We start from the raw sequence: 20,312 nt of genomic DNA, 5'->3' as shown, positions 1-20,312 counted from the left end.
TTCCTGAATAGCAACTGAGTTAGGCAGCAGACTTCTAGTATGGCTGATGCCATCCTCTTCCTTCCCAGTGTGAGGTCTGTTTTTATAGTTTTTGTATTAGTCCAGCACAACATCAGGTAAGGCCTGGCAAACACGAGGCATAATATATTCTTAATATTTAGCTAGCTCAGGGAACAGATCTTCTGAAGTGCCCCAATTCTGTCTAGTTTTAGCTAGAACTTTCCCTATGAGGGTCCCCTAAAAAGTCTTCTCTTCCTGGTTTCACCTCTGATAGGCTAAGGTCAAGTTCTCTACACGGAGCCCATTCTGAGCTTCTCCGGTCTCTCGGCTGGACCATGGCAGAATGGTCCCCCTCAAGTTCTAGTCTCCGGTGCTGTCAAGGTCAGGTCCTCAAAGCCTTCATTTGCTCAGACTTCTCATACATAGTTTCTTCTAATTCATTCATTTCTCTTCTTTCCCTTATCATCCCTGTCATTTTCCTCTACCTACAATGAGTCCAAATCCCTCATTGCCTAAGTTCTTCATCATTTAGCTGAACCTTTATACCACCAATTTTTTTTTAAAAGTGTAACTCATTTAGATCACAGGATCAGAGCTCTTCACACGGAGTACAGTAAAGAGCCAGACAAGTCACACATGTTTAAGGACACAGACAGGCAACACATAAAAGAAAAAATTCAAATGGCTAATAAATATATGTGTGAGGGACACTATTAAAATATGTTATTTGTGTTAAGTTAAATTACATTAAAATTAAAAAGCAAGTATTTACCATCTTTCTTCTTCCTTCCCTTTCTGAGAGGAAGGCTCCTCTGTTGGACTTCCGAGCCTTTGTGTGTTGACTAGGGTAAGGAGTAGACAGGCAGAAGGGCAGAAACCAGAGAGGCTAAATGAGCCACAAGACAAAGAGTTACAGAAGAAAATATGGGAGTAAATTCATTGTCTTCGGTTAAGGTTATTATTGGATGACTTCTTAGATAAGATACCAAAAGGACAAGTGATAAAAGAGAAACTAGATGAGGTAGATTTAATAAAAATAAAAAACCTTTGAGTCTCCAAAGGACATGATCAAAAAAGTGAAAAGACAAGTCACAGAATGAGAGAAAATACTGGCAAATTGTGTATCTGACAAGAGACTCAGAACCACAATATATAAACAATATACAACTCAACAATAAAAACTATGTAACCCAATTAAAAATTGGGCAAATAACTTGAATAGATATTTCTCCAAAGAATACATACAAATGATTAATAAGCACACGAAAAGAGGTTCAACATCATTAGTCATTAGAGAAATAAAAATCACAACAAGATACTACTTCACTTTCACTAAAAGACAATAACAAATGCTGGCAAGGATGTGGAGAAACTGCAACCCACAAACATTGCTTAAGACATTGTAAAATGGGACAGTCACCTTGGGAAAACAGCCTGGTAGTTCGTCAAAATGTTAAGCATAGAGTTATCATATGACCTAGAAGTTCTACTCCTGGGTATATACCCAAGAGAAATGAAAACATATGTTCACGCAAAAGCCTGTATACAAATATTCACAGTAGCACCAATCACAGTAGCCAAAGAAGTGGGAACAATCCAGATGTTCATCAAGTGATGAACAGATATACCATGGTATAGATAATGGAATATTATTTATCAATAAAAGGAGTGAAGTACTGATATATGATACAGTATGTCTGAACTGCAAAAGGTAAGTGAAAAGAGCCAGTCATAAAAGGATTCTTTGCATGATGTTACATGATTCCTTTCACATGAAATGTCCAGAATAGGCAAATCCACAGAAACAAAACGTAGATTAGTGGTTGCCAGGGGCTGAGAGAGTGGAAAATGGGGAGTGACTGCTAGTGAGTGTGGGGGTTCCTTCCGAGAGTGAGGAAAATGTTCTGCAATCAGTCAGTGGTGATGGTTACCTGAGTCTGTGAATAAAACCAAAACTCCAAAGTTTTATGGAAAGTGAATTATATTTTAATAAAGCTGCTATTTAAAAAAAATTTAAATAGGAAAAAAGATTAAGGTTTACGGGAAGATTGAAGGAGAGGGAAGGAAGGGAACCAGTATTAGCAGTGGAGAGGAATGCGTATTTGCACAGATGAGAACAAGAGAGGAAGAGCTGCCTTGAAGTATTGGGATTTTTGTAGAGAGGGATAAAGAGGATTTTTAGGAAATTTTGCTATGAGGTACATGAGATAATTTCCCCTTCACTCTTTCCCATCTCTCTCTTCCTTTGCCAGGAAAACTTAGGGCTCAAATATTGGGTTGGCCAAAAAGTTTGCTAGGGTTTTTCATATGACATTATGGGAAAACCTGAATGAACTTTTTTGCCAACCCAATATATTAATATAAGCCACAAGGATAACAAAAAGTTAGGAACACCCTAAAATTCCAATAATAATCAATTTGAAAAGTACAGAACATAGTATCATTAAAACAATGTTGTGTTAATTTCCCTATTAGTGACTTGAGAAAATATTCACAAAAGATTAAGTAAACATAGCAGATTACAAACAATATGTACAGATGACACCATTATTGTGAATAAGTATATGTCTGTATCTGTCTTCAGGCTGCTATAACAAAATACATCAGACCAGATGGCTTATAAACAGCAAAATGTATTTCTCATAGCTCTGAAAGCTAGCAAGTCCAAGATTAAGATCAAGGTGCCAGCACGGCTGCATTCTGGTGAAAGCCCACTTCTTGGTTCATACGGGGCACCTTCTACACAGATTGTAAAGGACAAGGGATCTCTCTGTTTTATAAAAGCACTAATCTCATTTAGGAGGGCTCTACTCTCAAGACCTAATGTGGAGTTGGTGGAGGAGAGACACAGACATTCAAACCAGAGCAATATGTACGGAAGAAAACTTGAGAGCATACACAGTACCAAAAGCCAAGGATGCTCAGATCCCTTACACAAAATGGTGCCGTATTTGCATATAACCTACAACTGTCCTCCAGTTTACCTTAAATCATCTTCAGATTACTTGTAATACCTAATGTGAATGCTACTTATATAGTTGCCAGAACATGGCAAATTCAAGTACGGCTTTTTGGAACTTTCTGGAATGCTTTTTTCTTGAATATTATTGATTCCCAGTTGGTTGAATCTATGCATGCACAACCTGTGGACTTGACAACAAAATGTTAACAATGCTTATTGCTGTTGGGTGATTCTGGATTATTTTAAATTTTATTCTTTTTGTTTCATCTGTATTTTCTAAAAATAAGTGTGTGTTATGTACACAATTTGAACAGTTTTTAAAGCGCTTTTTTCCTTTAAGCACTACAGATACTGTTGGTCAGGGCTAGGGGAGGGGACATCCCCCTAACTAGAGTACTAGGCTGTCCCAGGGTCCAGGCCATAATTTGAGGCCTAGACTAAATGGAGCACAGAGAACTTTCTTGTACACACAGCAGTAATGTTAGGAGCACCTATGGGCTATGGCCATCACTTGCTCTTCAATGAATACCACTCCCATCCCCTTTTAATTTTTTTGGCTGCACTATGGCTGGTGGGATCTTAGCTCCCTGACCAGGGATGGAACCTGCACCCTCAGCAGTGAAAGTGCAAAGTCCTAACCATTGGACCACCAGGGAATTCCATTCCCCACCCCCACCATTCCTCTTTCAAAGCACCATTTTCAAATATATACACAGAAGAATGTGTCTGACCCATAAAACCACTGACTGGGTGTCATATATGCATTCAAATAAAGAAACATAGCAACTCACAGAGCCTGGAAAGCTGACTCTCTCTGAATCATGGATAAAGCATAAATGGGTATGGAGGGCAATGGAGAACCTCAGGCAGGAGGGCACTGACAGTTTATTATGTTATGTTTACGTATCTGTCCCCAGACTAGAGTGCAGTTCCTTGAGGTCAGAAACTGGGATATAGTCAACCCCTGGTCCCTAGAACCCATGCACAGTGCTTGGAACACAGTAGGCATGGTAGGTTAGTTACTGACTCCTGTTCTACCCATTTTAAAAATTGACTTGCTTGTCTTTTTATTATTGAGTTGTAGGAGTTTTTAAATTTATTCTAGATATGAGTCCTTTGTCAAATACACATCTTGAGAATATTTTCTTAAGTGGCTTCTTCTCAAATGTGGCTTGCCTATTTGTTTTCTTAATGGTATTTTTAATTAATTGGTTTTTAATTTTATGAAGTTCCATGTATTTGTTTTTTTCTCTATAGTTAAAGCTTTCTGTGTTCTAAGAAATCTTTGCCTATCCCAAGAAATTTTCCTTTTTTTTTTTTTTTAATAAATGTTGTATAGTTTTTGCTTTTATATTAAGGTTGTGCTGCATTCTATTTTAAGTGTAAAGGTCTTTCACTGGCTGACTCCATTTTATTTTACATTTTTGTATCTCAGAGAAAGTCTTACTCTTTCCTGATCTCCACATGACCAGGGGAGATCTTGGCAATAGTTTCTCTGCAGATAACTCTAGTTCAGCCAACTAAGGTAAAGTTCTACAGGCATCTCACAAGTCTCAGTACTCATGCTTTGGCCCCATACTTTCACAGTTTTTACAAAGCAGTTTTTATGTATATCAAAAGCTTCCCTGGTAGTTCACACAGTAAAGTGTCTGCCTGCAAAGTGGGAGACCTGGGTTTGATCCTTGGGTTGGGAAGACCCCTTGGAGAAGGAAATGGCAACCCACTCCAGTACTCTTGCCTGGAAAATTCCCTGGACTGAGGAGCCTGGTAGGCTCATGTCCATGGGGTTTCAAAGAGTAGGACATGACTGAGTGACTTCACTTTTTATGTATATCATCTCATTGATCCTGACAACACACTAGAGCAGGTTGATTACTTCATTTTTTTTAAAAAATAAGGAAATCAACACCTAGAAAAAAGAAATGACTTGCCCAAGAACTCTCAGGAGATAAATGACAGAATTAAGACAGGAGTCAGCAATCGTAACTTTTGACCTTTTTTCTCCATCAGTTAGGAATGTAATGAGAGTATATGGTATATATGACTTGATTTCAATTACTACAGAACACATTTACTAAGAGCATTTCTCTTAGACTTCTCCCCTGAGAGTGTCATGCTCTGTAAGAAGACCAGTTTAATACTGTGGCCCATGAGCTCTAAGAAAGGTGAAGAGAAAACAGTGAGATGGGAGAGTGCATCCCAGTCTCTTTCTGTAACCTGGTGAAATGGAGAGACATGAGAGATGGAGGTGGGGGGAATAGAGAACCCAGAAGAAAGTGGAAGAAGCACTCAGCTCAGGTGGACAGAGAAGTGGTGGGCTCACTCAATAACGTTACAAGGTCTAGAATCCCTAAAATTAGGGAAAACTTTCCACAAGAGCCCTCTTCTTGGTTCTCATCACGAACAGGTCTCTCTTGGCCAGTCATCATAATGCTATTTATTAGTGATCGTTTACTGAGCACTTACACTCGAGGTGATTGACATACAGCATCTCTAATTCTACTATAATCCTTTAAAGTAGATATAATCATCCCCACTTTACAGAGGAGAAAACTGAAGCTTAGTAAGTGTAAACAGTTTGCCATAATTATATGGCTGAGATGGACGCAAACCCAGGTCTGCTCAATTCTTAATACTTTCCACTACAACTGCCTCTCAGAAAATTATCAGGGTCACACCCTCTTCCTAAAGTCCCTGCATTTACCCTGCTACCAACGCAGACACGTCCTACTTTTTCCTGGATAGGCTCACACTCTAGCTTCTACTTGAAAGTGAAAGTGTTAGTGGCTCAGTCGTGTTTCACTCTGTGACCACATGGACTGTAGCCTGTCAGGCTTCTCTGTCCATGGAATTCTCCAGGCAAGAATACTGGAGTGGGTTGCCATTTCCTTCTCCAGGGGGTCTTCCTGACCCAGGGATCTAACCCAGGTCTCCTGCATTACAGCTAGACTCTTTACCATCTGAGCCACTGGGACGCACAGTTTCCATTTACAGTTTGTATTTACCCACTTTACTAGTCTCTGAACCCACAGTCCCTTTCATATTAATGCCCCAGGCTCTAATAACACTCTTTAATCCTACCTCCTGCTCCAGTTTCCAGCTCACATCTCCCTGTCCCACTCACAGTCCTCAATGCCCTTTTCCCTTGCACCATAGTTCACATTACTAGATGCTTCCTGGGAACTAACACATTCCCACAATTTCCCAATGTATTGCCCTACCCAATCACATTTTGCACATGGAACTACTGACTCCTAATAGTGTATGTTTTTGAATCCTCCACCCAGGTGATCAATGGAGAGGGGAATTTCAAGAATTCTTTCTATCTTCTCAGCAATAGAATTCTGGGTAATTCTGGGCAGGAAGAAGTTTTAAACTCCAGAGAAAGGTCTCCCTTGTCTTTGGCCATCAGCATCTTTCTGCCAGTCATAGAGCCCCTTCCCTCTTTTTTGGCCTCCTGAAGGAAGAGGGGAAGATAGTGATACTCATTTTTATTCTCCAGCAATCTGACCTTGACTTGAGGTCTGATGGGGAGCCTCAGTAGGACTGCTAAGCCTTTTCCTGTCCAGGTTCTCTCTTGGACAGGACTGAAGGGGGGAGAGCAGGAGGGTGGATTTGGGTGTATCAACTTATCCTTAGGTCTGTTCCTGTTAGGAATTTAAGCCTGTATAAGCAGGCCAATGATAACAGGCCAGGTTTCCTAGGCATTATATCCTCTCTCTCGCTATAATGTGGAGCCTCCTGATCAACATTCTTTCTTACTCCATCCTCATCTGTAGTCTTGTGGCTTCTGCAGCACCAGAAGACGTGGTATGTGTGTCTGTGTGCATGTATGTATGTACATGGAGGGACAAGATGGGCTCGATGCTTCCCCTTCCCAGTGCCTGCTCTTGAAGGCTGAGTGGATCCCTGCAGGTCTCCATCATAAACTTACAGGAGCTGTACGGGTGTCTCTTCCCATTAAGCCTTTGTGTCTAGCTCTGACTCCCTCCCTCCTGACCCACACTATAGCAGCTTCATTAGAAATGCTCAGAAAGGGAGAAGGGGATCTTCTCGACAAAATAGCATCAGCCCCAGCCTCTGTTCTTCCCACCTCTGCACCACAGCCCAAAAGCATGCATGGATGAGCTTGTCTAACGTTTGCTCTCCTGCTCGCTTGCTCGCTCGCTCTCTCTCCCTCTCGGAAAGACAAAGCCAATCCTCAGAAGCCAGGGCCCAAATGTGCTGGTCAGTTATTCTAGCGTCCCTGTCCTGCCCCTCCCCCCAGCTCCTCTGAGCCATACCTCTGTAAGGTGCCTTAGCTGAATCCCGAGATTTCTGTTCCGCGGCACTCCGACCAAGCTCTATCTTGACAGTTGGAGCTGAGGCACTGTTCCACAGGCCCGCACAGGGGCAAGTGGGCTGATTTCCTAAGATCTGATTTCTGCTAATACAATGGCATCGTTGCTAATGCAGGGAGGCTGCGCAATCCCAGCCCAGTATCCTTGCCGCTGCCGCTGGTGCTGCGGTGACGTTGCTGCTCCGGGAAGGGGGGAAGGGAAAGGAACAGGCATGCCCACAGTGCAGCCGCTCAGCCTCCCTCCCTGTCAGTCCCTGAGGGCCCTTTAGCCTGGGGAAGGGGGAGGGTAGAGAAGGGAGTCAGCCTCAGAGGGCAGGCAGTGCTGCAAGGCGAGAACTCTCCCAGCGGCAAAGAGAAGCCTAGTGAGCTGGGCCCGGCTCCACTCTCATTCCTAGGAGTCTCAGGGAAAAGGTCTGGGAGGAGGCTGGGAGCTTCCTTCCTTCCTCAGGCCCCTCCTTTTAGATCTCAGCCAGAAAACCTCTCCCTCCTCTTTTCACCCACTCTGAATGACTCCTTGTTTTCCAGCCTTTTCCTTTCACTGGGATTCCAGACTAGCCTCAGGGTGGAGCAGCCAGCTGGGGAGGGGGTTCCTGCAGGCCCCGAGGGAGGCTGTGGGCACCAGTCATCATTCCACCAGCAGTAACACCAAGTTCCTAGACTTGACACTAGGCTATCTAGGGTGTGCCTCTTCAGAGAAATGGGATCTGAATCAGGAGAAAAAAAAAAAAAAAGAGAGAGAGACTGGGCCATTGGTAGGCTTCTATACAACGAGTGGTAGTGAGCCTTAGGATCAAGTTGGCTGCAGGCCCCTTCCTGCCACAGGGTCCAGTTCAGCTCCCTGGATCTTCAGAAGGTCTGTTGGTGCGGCTGGAGCAGAATCCTTCCCCCTCTCACCTGCATCGGTTTTTGGTTAGTGCTGAGCAGGGACCAGCCGGGCCTGCGGGGAGGTGGTGTCCATTTGGTCAGGCCAGGGAGAAGGAAGTCTATTTTCCTGGAGAAAGGAAGGCTAAGACAAAGGAGTGGTTTCCCCCAGGCCAGAGAGACCTCAGTTCCTTCTGAAGCCCTACAGAGCCCTCCACCGCTTCCCTACTCCACCCTTGTCAGCTTCTGGGCCAGTTCTGTGGGAATCAGGAAACAGTGGAGAAGCCACAGCTGGAGCCAGGCGCCCTGTGAGCAGCAGCGTGTCTCTGGCCAGTTCGTGCCAGGGCCGCCCACGGGCATCCCCGAACAGGGACAGTCTCAAGCTGGGCTTGGCCCTCAAGCACTAGCCGTCACAGGGCTCCTTCCAATATGGACCACTATCTGGACTCCACAGCCAAGCCCTTGGATTTTCAGGCCCTAAAAAGAAGGCTTAGGTCTATTGGCCAAGACCACGTCAGCCACCACTCAGGATCCAGAAGAGATGTCCTTTCTTGCCCTTTATTGTTGCTTCTATTCCCTATGAGGGGAATCAAGTGCCCACTGATGTTATGCTGAGATGAGCTGAGTTAGAGAGAAGTGGCTAAAGACCCCCCAAACCTATCTCCAACCTTGACCTGTTTGAGGGGCCATGGCCCCATGATCCTACAAAGCAGAAAAAAGGAGAGAGGGAGGCTGCTGTTCATAAAACTAGCCATGAGTGGTCCCCTCTGGGATGTTGGAAGGTATCATCACTTTGCTTCCCTCTCCCCGAGCTGGAACAGACCTCAAAGGAGGCTGGATAAGCAGCCGTTGACAGGGGCAAAGTCAATCTCAACCAGTGCTTAGAGCTGCAGTTAGAGCTCTGGACCCAGGGTCTTTGTTCCTGAAATTTCTGTGAGGCTACGCTGTGCACTGGAAAGCTACTTACTGTGGAAGTGTTTCCAATTGCCTACAGCAGGTAGCTTAACTTACTTCACCACATCACAGACTACATCATCACCTACTTTTCACCAACTACTGCCAAAGATCTATAGGGCTTTGATGAGAAGATCAATTTTTTTTTTCTGACTAGAAATGAACTATAAATACCATCACATTATGAACCACAATGCCTCCTAACTAGTCTTCTCACCTGCAGTTTACTTCCTACTTAGTACTGCCAGATTTATTACCCTGAAGTCTTATCTTTATTCAGCATTCACTCCTGCCGCTTTTAGTGGTATCCAATTCCTAGAGAATCAAGTTCAAACTCCTCACTCTGGCTTTCAAGTTCCCTCCATCTTATCTGTCTACTGACTTTCTATCCAACCTTACTTTCCATCCTCCATTCATGTAGTCCTTCAAACCTGTTTCATAAGCTCTTTCCACTCAGCTGTCTTTGTTCAGATTCTCCTGCCTGTTACACTTGACTCAACCTATAAGGAATTATCCAGAACCTACAAGGCCCAGATCAACTCCCGCATCACGTCTTCACTGATCACCCTGAAGCCAGAAGTGATCTTTGTCTACTGAACTGTGGTTGCAGATTGTTGATTTTACAGACAAGAAAAAAATCCCACAAAAGCCAGGGGGTCAATACGGGCTGCCAATTTCTTATACTGCCAAGTAAGATCATTAAAACAATAACAACAACAACAAAAACCCTTATGTTAATTATTTTCATCATTTCATTAAAAAAAACATAGTCATTATTTTTCTCATTTCATTGTATACTGATGCAAACTTCATTGGAAACTAATATCAGTTCATGAGAGGTTTTAATCAAGTAAATCACTTGTTACTTGACATGATTATGCTCCTTTTTTGCATATCTGCTTTAATGGCTCTTTTAGATAGCAAAGTCCAAGATATACTCCTCTTTGTATTCCCAATATCCAGAGTTTAAGATAGTATCATTTTTTATTTTGTGTTTCCCGTAATACTAGCAGTGTTTACATTGTAGAAAGGTGGTGAGTCAAAGTGTTGTTGAATTAGAGTAGTCCAAAAAGAATGAGAGTGTAAATGAAAGTAAGTGGTGGGCAGATCTGACTCAAAAGGCTGACAGAGAAGACCCCTGCTGTTCATAAGGGGGGGTGGGGAAGGTCTATTAAAAGAAAGCTTAGCAAAAAAGGAATAACCCTTCATAATCTTTCTTGAGTTACATAATGCATTCTTAGACATGATACCACAAGTACAAATGACAAAGGAAAAGATAGATAAGTTGGACTTCATAAAGGTTTAAAATTTTTGTGCTTTAAAGAACACAATCAAGATAGTGAAAAGAAAAAAAAAGGGGGGGAGACAACTCAAAGAATGGAAGAAAACATTTGCAAATCGTATATCTGATAAGGGACTTCTATCCAGAATACATAAAGTACTTTTATAACTCAACAAAAGATATATAACCCAATTTAAACATGGGCAAAGGATCTGAGCAGACATTTCTCTAAAGGCGACAGTCAATAAGCACAAGAAGAGATACCGAATATCAGCAGTTATTAGGGAAGTGCAAATCAAAAGTAAAATGAGATACCACTTCTTCCTACTAGAAAGGATAAATAAAAAAGACAGACAATAACAAATGATGATGATGTGGAGAAATTAGGACCCTCATATGCTGCTGGGAGGATTGTACAATAGATAGTTCAATCACTTTGGAAACCAGTCTGGTAGTTCCTCAGAACATTAAACACAGAATTACCATATGACCCAGAAATTCTACTCCTAGATATATACCCTAAAGGAATGAAAACATATCTATCTTCACACAACAGCTTATATATGAATGTTCCTAGCAGCATTATTTCGGAGAAGGCAACGGCAACCCACTCCAGTACTCTTGCCTGGAAAATCCCATGGATGGAGGAGCCTGGTAGGCTGCAGTCCATGGGGTCGCGAAGTCAGACACGACTGAGCAACTTCACTTTCACTTTTCACTTTCATGCATTGGAGAAGGAAATGGCAACCCACGCCAGTGTTCTTGCCTGGAGAATCCCAGGGACGGGGGACCCTGGTGGGCTGCCGTCTATGGGGTCGCACAGAGTCGGACACGACTGAAGCGACTTAGCAGCAGCATTATTTATAATAGCCAAAAAGTAGGAACAATCCAATATCCATTAACAGATGAATGGATTAAATTAAATGTGGCAAATTCATAAAATGTAATATTATTTGGTAATAAAAAGTAATGAAGCAGTGAAACATGCTACAATGTAGATGAATCTTGAAAACATGCTAAGTGGAAGATGCCAGACACTAAAGGCCATGTATTGTTTGACTTCATTTCACCAGGGAAGCCCTTTTCATATGAAACGCCCAGACTAGGCAAATCTATGGAGATGAAAAGTAGATTACTGGAGTGGCTTCCAGGGACTTGGGGAAAGGGAAAACGGCAAGTGATTGTTATCGGGTATGGGATTTTTAGGGGGGATGAGGCAAAGTTCTAAAATCAGGTTACGGTAGTGGGTTGCCATGCCCTCCTCCAGGGGATCTTCCCAGTCCAGGGACTGGACTCAGGCAGATTCTTTACCATCTGAGCCACCAGGGAAGCAACTGAATAATATACTTTAAATGATGAAACAGATATCCGTTATGTCTCAACAAAGCTGTTAAAAAAAGAAGCTGCAGCAGTGAACAATGCTGTTTAGCACCACAGAGGCAGAAGTCTTTACAGGCTCAGTAACTGGGTGGGCGTAGGGGTGGCAGGAACTCAGGTGCACTAGAAAATAGAGGGTATCACTGCCATGTCAACCCAAGGATCTCAGACAATTCCCTCTTCCATCTGTTTTTTTTTTTAATACCAAAATTCTTAGAAGGATGGACTATGTTATCTTTCTCCTTAATTATTTCTTAAACAATCAGAAGTCTGTCTTCTTTTTATTAATAGTTGAACTGTCTAAAAGCAGTTCTAACTTTTAAGCTCATAATATTTAAATTGCCTGACACTTATCCACCCTCTCCTATTGAAAGCCTCTTTTTCCTTTGGCTTCCTAGTTTTTCTTCTTAGATCATTCTTTCTTCATTGTTTAAGACCACAATACCTGACCTATATTTAAATATAGATTCACAGCTGGGCTCAGACTTGAAATCTTTTCAACCTGAGAAGTGTTTAGCCCTTCCCAGTATTCTATTGATTTCCAAATCTTCATTCTTCCTGAATTTCCAGAATCAAATCTCCAATAGCCCATTAGGTACTTCTTACTCCCTCAAACGGAGGGACTTCCCCTAGTGATCTAATGGTTAAGACTGTGAGCTTCCACGGCAAGGGGCGTGGGTTAGATTTTTGGTTGGGGAACTTAGATCTTCCACTCAGTGTGGTGTGGCCCCCCAAACAAAAACCAACCAACCAATCAAAACAAACAAACAAACAACAAATTGATTTTTCTATTTCAAATCAGCTTTCTTTAAACTACCATTATACAAAATTGAGCTATTTCAAATCCTAAAAGATGATCCTAAGTTCTGCACTCAATATGCCAGCAAATTTGGAAATCTCAGCAGTGGCCACAGGACCAGAAAAGGTCAGTTTTCATTCCAATCCCAAAGAAAGGCAATGTCAAAGAATGTTGAAACTACCGCACAATTGCACTCATCTCACATGCTAGCAAATGCTCAAAATCCTCCAAGCCAGGCTTCAACAGTATGTGAACTGTGAACTTGCAGATATTCAAGCTGGATTTAGAAAAGGAAGAGGAACCAGAGATCAAACTGCCAATATCCGCTGGATGATCGAAAAAGCAAGAGAAGACCAGAAAAACATATACTTCTGCTTTATTGATTATGCCAAAGTTCTGGCCTGTGTAGATCACAACAAACTGTGGAAAATTCTTCAAGAGATGGGAATACCAGACCACCTTATCTGCCTCTTGAGAAATCTGTATGCAGGTCAAGAAGCAACAGTTAGAACTGGACATGGAACAACAGACTGCTTCCAAATCGGGAAAGGAGTACGTCAAGGCTGTATATTGTCACCCTGCTTATTTTACTTATATGCAGAGAACATCATGAGAAACGCTGGACTGGATGAAGCACAAGCTGGAATCAAGATGGCCAGGAGAAATATCGATATCCTCAGATATGCAGATGACACCACCCATATGGCAGAAAGCGAAGAAGAACTAAAGAGGCTCTTGATGAAAGTGAAAGAGAAGAGTGAAAAAGCCGACTTAAAACTCAACATTCAGAAAACTAAGATCATGGCATCCGGTCCCACCACTTCATGGCAAATAGATGGGGAAACAATGGAAACAGTGACAGACTATTTTTTGGGGCTCCAAAATCACTGCAGATGGTGACTGCAGCCATAAAATTAAAGGACGCTTCCTCCTTGGAAAAAAAGCTACGATCAACATAGACAGCATATTAAAAAGCAGAGACATTACTTTGTCCACAAAGGCCCATCTAGTCAAAGCTATGGTTTTTCCAGTAGTCATGTGTGGATGTGAAAGTTGGACTATAAAGAAAGCTGAGCACCGAAGAATTGATGCTTTTGAACTGTGGTGTTGGAGAACACTCTTGAGAGTCCCTTGGACTGCAAGGAGATCCAACCAGTCAATCCTAAGGGAAATCAGTCCTGAATGTTTATTGGAAAGAATGATGCTGAAGCTGAAACTCCAATACTTTGGATACCTGGTGTGAAGGACTAACTCCTTGGAAAAGACCCTGATGCTGGGAAAGACTGAAGGCAGGAGGAGAAGGGGGCAACAGAGGAAGAGATGGTTGGATGGCATCACTGACTCAATGGACACGAGTTTGAGCAAACTCTGGGAGATAGTGAAGGACAGGGAAGCATGCTGCAGTCCATGGGGTTGCAGTGTCAAACACGACTAAATGACTGAACAAGACTGTAGCCTGCCAGGCTCCTCCGTCCATGGGATTTCCCAGGTAAGAATACTGGGGTGGAATACCATTTCCTTCTCCAGGGGATCTTCCTCACCCAAGGGCTGAACCTGCATTTCTTACTTGGCAAGCAGATTCTTTACCACTGAGCCACCCGGGAAGCCAACATGCTAAGCACATACATTGTCTCATTTTATACATATAACCACTCTCTAAGATAAGTATTATTATCTCTATTTTATGGATGAGAAATCTGAGGCTCAAGAATATTAAATGACCTTCCTAAGGTAACCTGGTCAGTTTGAGCAAACTCTTGGAGATGCTGAAGGACAGGGAAGCCTGGCGTGCTGTAGTCCCTGGGCATGACTTAGCAATTGGACAACAACAACAAAAGGTAACTCGGTCAGTAATGTCTGATCTGGCCAGACACAGAACCGTCTGACTCCAAAGTCAGTGTTCTTAACTACTTGTTACACTGACTTTTGAGTTCCCGTCACTACTTCTATCATCCGAGTTCAGACCTGCAGGCACCCCTCCTCTGAATTATCATACAGTCTTCCAATCAGTTTTCTTGCTTTCATTCTGGCTCTTTCCTCCCAGCTATCCTATATATTGACACAAGACTAATTTCCCCAAAGTACTGCCTCAATATTGGTACCCTCACCTAACTACTAAAAAGTTGTTAGTGGCTCCCCACTGCCTACAGGATAATCCAAATTCCTTAATGTGGTATTCAAAGTTCCTTCCCACTTATCCAACCATGTTCCATCAGATGACAAATTTACTCTGAATTTTGGCTCACTCCACTGGGAAGATATCTGGAATGCTCTATTTTCCTTGCCTTTGTTTCTTTTTAAAGGATCTAGCTCAAATTCTACCATGTCTGGAAGCTTTTCTTTATCATGAAAGTCTTTATTCTGAACTTTTTCAATATCAAATGTCTGCACAACTCATTTGGTACCAAGTCTTGGCCATTTTATTTTGTTATTTATCTCTTGATGACAGCACACTTTTGAAGAGTGGGATTGTCTTATATCTTGATAAGTAATTCTGAGTCTAGAGTCTTGGCACTCAGTAAGGCACCACTGATGTTTGCTTGGTAAAGCTACTGAATGGCAAGCCCAGTGGGCTAGCTGGACTCAAGTCAGCTTTCAGAAGGTTAGCTTAGCCTGAGAATAGCTTTTTTTTTTTTAACTTTTAAAGTCGTTTCTTTTATTCATTTATTTATTTTTAAATTTTCATTGGAGTATAGTTGCTTTACAATGTTGTGTTAGTTTCTGCTGTACAGCAAAGTGAATCAGTTATATGTATATATGTATCCCCTCTCTTTTAGAGTTCCTTCCCATTTAGGTCACCACAGAGCATTAAGTAGAGTTCCCTGTGCTATATGGTAGGTTTTCATTAGTTTATCTATTTTATACATGTGTATATATGTCGACCCCAATCTCCCAATTCACCCCACCTCCCCTGCCCCCTCTTAGTGTCCATATGTTTGCTCTCTGCATCTGTCTCCATCTCTACCTTGTAAACAGGTTATCCGCACCATTTTTCTAGATCCCACATATATTAGTTAATCTACAATATTTGTTTTTCTGACTTACTTCACTCTGTATGACAGTCTCCTGCTTGCTTGCTTGCTTGCTAATTCGTGTCAGTCGTGTCCAACTCTGTGCAACCCCATAGATGGCAGCTCAACAGGCTCCTATGTCCCTGGGATTCTCCAGGCAAAAATACTAGAGTGGGTTGCCATTTCCTTCTCCAATGAATGAAAGTGAAAAGTGAAAGTGAAGTCACTCAGTCGTGTCCGACTCTTAGCGACCCCATGGACTATAGCCTACCAGGCTCCTCCATCCATGGAATTCTCCAGGCAAGAGCACTGGAGTGGGGTGCCATTGCCTTCTCCGATGACAGTCTCTAGGTCCATCCATGTCTCTGCAAATGGCACAATTTCATTCCTTTTTTATGGTGGAGTAATACTCCATTGTATGTACGTACCACATCTGCCCTATCCATTCGTCTGCTGATGGATGTTTAGGCTGTTTCCAGGTCCTGGCTATTACATGTATCTTTCAGAATTATGGTTTTCTCCAGGGCTGTGCCCAGGAGTGGGGTTGCTGGGTCATATGGTAGTCCTATTTTTAGTTTTTTAAGGAACTTTCAAACTGTTCTCCATAGTGGCTGTATCAATATACATTCCCATCAACAGTGTAAGAGGGTTCCCTTTTCTGCACACCCTCATGGACATTTCTTGTTTGTAAGAGAATAGCATATTTGATGGATAAGAGGCAAGGAAGGAAGGAAGATGAAAACCAAAAAGTTAAGCCTTAGCAAAGTGCTTAGTAAATAAATCTTCAAGGCCAAGGTCTCTCTTAACCCCTCATTTCTTTCCATTTTAATACCAAGGATGGAAAGGATGACTGAGCAGCCATGTCTTCAGTCAGTACTTCACCACCGTTTATTTCCACAGTCACGATCCTAGAGTGAAGACTGCAAAGTGAGAGCCTGGTGGTCACATCTTGTATGTCGACAGATTTTATGTGTTTTGCACGAGCATTTCTACTGTGGTCAGAATGGCAAGCCTTGGACAACTAGAAAGGCAAGGGATAGCTAAACCCAAGTTAGGCTGAGACCCTTGAAGCAAGCTCATGTGATCCAGGGTTGATGGTTCCTCCAAACTTTTGGAGAAAAATATCTCCAACTTAAGTCGACAGGATTCTCAAAATTAAGGAGTATGCAAAAATTAATTTGCATCAAAGATCACAAATATACATGGAAAAAAGATACTACAAATGAATAACAGAAAACAACAAGTAATAGATTTAAACTGCAAGAACTTCAAATATTAAGAACATCTGAGACAGAACACAAATCAGCTATGGGTAAAATGCTTTAAATCAAGGATAAATTCTCACAGATAAGCAGTTAGTAAGAGATTATTAGAAAGATCCAGGGGAGGTGAAAATAAAACATATCTGAATATAATCATTGGCTGCTGAGCATTCTTACGCCTGGACCAGGCTATGTTATAGGGACTTGCCAGGTGAAAAAAAGGACATGGAGGCTCAGGGGAGATAAACATCTTGCTGTAGATCTGAATGGCAGCCTATTCAAAACACTATGTGAAAATGCTCTATAAATTATAAACATCTTACAGAAATGTAATGCATTGCTGTTACTCTTTAAAAATACCAGCATCCATTGAAGATTTCACCTGAATTATTAATAGTTGTTTACTGTGATGGTTGAAAAATGATGATTTTCTTTCTGTTATTCCTCCTACATTTATTAGCTGGCATCCGAATATGAGAAAGATTTCCTGTTTCCTTCCTATTTATTTTTTTGGTATCTGTATAGATTCTTGGCTTTTTAAAAAACATTCAGTGGCTCATAATCTCTTGCTGGGTATTATTGATTTTGATGGTCATTATCTCAGATTTGGCACTATCTGGCTTTTTTTGTGTGAAGATTTTTATTGTTATGTACAAACTTTTTAAACTTAATCATTAAAAAAATTATTTTAAATTATTTAGCTGCATCAGGTCTTAGTTGTGGCATGTGGGTTTAGTTGGCCCGCAGCATGTGGAACCTTATTTTCTTGACCAGGAATCACACTTGCATCTCCTGCATTGGAAGGTAGATTCTTAATCACTGGACCACCAGGGAAGTCCCCAAATTAACTATTTTTGGAATAATTTTTAGAAAAGTAACAAAGAGAGTTAGGAATGTATCCCTATGTCTCTTCAACCAGCACCCTCTAATATCACCATCTTATATAGTCATGGTGCATTTGCCAAAACAAGGAAATCAACACTAAGTACAGTATTACTATCTGAAGTTGCAGATTGTGAGGATTTTGCCAGTTGTCCCACTAACGTTCTTTTTTTTTTTCTATTTGGCTTTTAAAAAACTATATATATATACACATATATAAAAACTATATCTATATACACACATATACACACACATATACACACACACACATATATGTATATACACATGTATATAACTTTTATAAAATGTAAATTGTTTTAAAACAAAATAAAGCCCTCCTTCTCCCTTTCAAAAGATGGGTAGATATATACTGGAAGCTATAGATAAACAGTTTTTAACAAATAAAGAGATCTGTATCCCCCTTAATCAATACGTCGGGTAGTTTTGGAAACTATCAGGCAGGTAACTTTCAGTGAAAGTAGTACTGAAAAACAGATGAGACAATGTGATCTGAATACATTTCTGTCCCTAGCCTTTCCCAATCGCTCTGCTTACTTTTCACCTCAGGACACTTTTCTTTGGACATTAGCAAGAAGTACTTGCCTGTGTTGACCTAGTCAGGTATCCTCTACACCAGAAACCATCTATGTTAGGTAACTCCTTTTGACCATGTTTTTGCCTCAGACTGCATGAGTGATTCCAATAGGAAAGGTCAGAAGTGCCCAAATCATACTGAATAAAAATAAACCACGATTTACCATATACTCTTTTCTCAGAGGGAGAAGCATCCCAAGGCCATGAATTAACATCATCTCAAGAGTCAATCAATCAATCAAATAAGTCATAAGTATCCACTGTACACACTTCTGCTATGTACAAAGCACTGCGCTGGGTGTTTAGGGGTAAGCACTCAACTTGAGGGGCTCACAATTTTGTTAAAATCATTGCCAACATGCCTCTGTGGAGGGCTAGGGAAGCAAGAAAGATGTTTCAGGATGTAAGATAAGGGTCAGAGCAGTGGTTTCAAACTTTTTAAGCCCCAATACATTGAACAACTCTGGTTGAAGCAGGGAGGGCCTAAAGCCCCATACACTCCACCTCCCTCTCTCCACTTCAGAGGGGCCCCCCAAAGGCACTTCCAGGGGACCCTAGGGCTCAGATGAAAAAATTCTGAAAATCTCTGGGCAAAGGCAAGACTGAGCATGGTTGGTCGGGATCGGGGAAATGGGCAGTGAAACAAAAACTGAGAGAAATCATCTTTTTTACTTCATGACTCTCAAATCATATATGCTTGGAAAATGATGTCAATTAACTGCATCAGCAGCAGACTTACTTCACAGTACAGAAAATAACTTTCTAAGTTGTTGGGAGCCAGCGTGAGGAACTCCGCCCATGGCAAAGGTCATGAGAAAGGAAGCTTGGCATACACAAAGGCGTGATCAAGCCTCAGGAAACCCCCTGTTCCCGAGCATCTACCCCCAAAACCAGAGTACTTTATGGGGAGCTCTCCCCCATAACCATTTCTCTCAGAGAAGGAGTTAACTTGCAGCTCCAGTTAATAAAAATTCCTGGGCGTGACAAGAGTGTTTCAATTTACGAACTCTGAAGGTTCTCTGGCCTGCCTGATCAGGCTCGGCCGGCCGCACGTGATTGTTTACAGCCTCCCAACTGTGAGAGGCACGGGATGTTTTAAAACTTTCTAAATACAGACTCTTTTGAGAAGTTAGAAGATCATTAGTATAGTATTAGTGGGTCGATTAGGAACTATATTGGTGAAGGGTTTTTTCATTTGTCATGCCAATAATTATTGCTAATTCCCTGCCCTGGGTGTGACAAGGATGTCTCAGGTCAAACCTCTCTGCTGACAGACTAGCTCGTGTGACAACCTCTCAACCATAAACAGCACAGAGAGTTTGGAGTATTAGCATAGGGCTTTTTTCATTGATGAGTCAATGATTGCCATCAGGCCTCCATATCCTTAGGCACCTGGGAATATATTAATCAATGTATTTGGAATATAGAAAAGGAAATATAGTCGTTTTTGATGTTAGCAATACTAGACTTTTGAGTTAATGAATCTTCTCTTTTGTTATAGATCACTGTACTTTGTTATAAATCACTATAAATCACTATGCTATGTAAAAATCTAACTTTATCACTATCTTAAGACAAAATAGATCTTAAGGGAAACACTGGTGAAGGGTTTACATTTGTTGAGACAATATTTGCTGCTAAATCTCCATATTCCTGCCCTTATAATGAATATAACTAGCATATAGGAGAAATAAGTATTAACCTTTAAGATAAATCATGTTAAACCTTAGGTTAAGTAAATTCCTTTCTTGATTGTAACTCACTACACCCTCACCCTATAGGAATGCAACTTTATTTGGAGGGTGGCGCCTGATTTAAGAAAAAATCACCCCTGGAAAAATAAGTTTTCTGGTTAACTGACCGGTATCAGAAAGGGCTATAAAATGTCAGCACACCTCATGGCTAGAAGATGATGAAACTCATAAGACCTTTGTATAATTTTATATGAAGCACCTGATTGTGACAAGGGTCAGGTCTGCTGACCCCTGC

At 41.6% G+C, this 20,312-nt stretch overlaps 1 protein-coding gene across 8 annotated transcripts in view; it reads right to left on the bottom strand.

Annotated features, from left to right (window-relative positions):
- The window catches only part of RUSC2 (RUN and SH3 domain containing 2), a 64,577-nt gene that overhangs the window by 15,306 nt on the left and 28,959 nt on the right, over positions 1-20,312 (bottom strand). The window contains exon 2 of one of the 8 annotated variants that reach the window (XR_008199833.1): positions 773-886. The exons of 6 other annotated variants lie outside the window; for them this stretch is intronic. The gene's annotated coding sequence lies outside the window, so the exon portion shown is untranslated. Of the gene's footprint in view, positions 1-772; positions 887-7,245; positions 7,350-20,312 lie in introns of those variants that run through there. One more of the 8 variants, XR_008199836.1, reaches the window with a different exon arrangement.

This window comes from Budorcas taxicolor, chromosome 8, assembly GCF_023091745.1.
Source record: "Budorcas taxicolor isolate Tak-1 chromosome 8, Takin1.1, whole genome shotgun sequence".
Taxonomy (NCBI): Eukaryota; Metazoa; Chordata; class Mammalia; order Artiodactyla; family Bovidae; genus Budorcas; species Budorcas taxicolor.
Note: the sequence above shows the minus strand (reverse complement) of the source record. Positions and strands in the feature narration are given on the sequence as shown.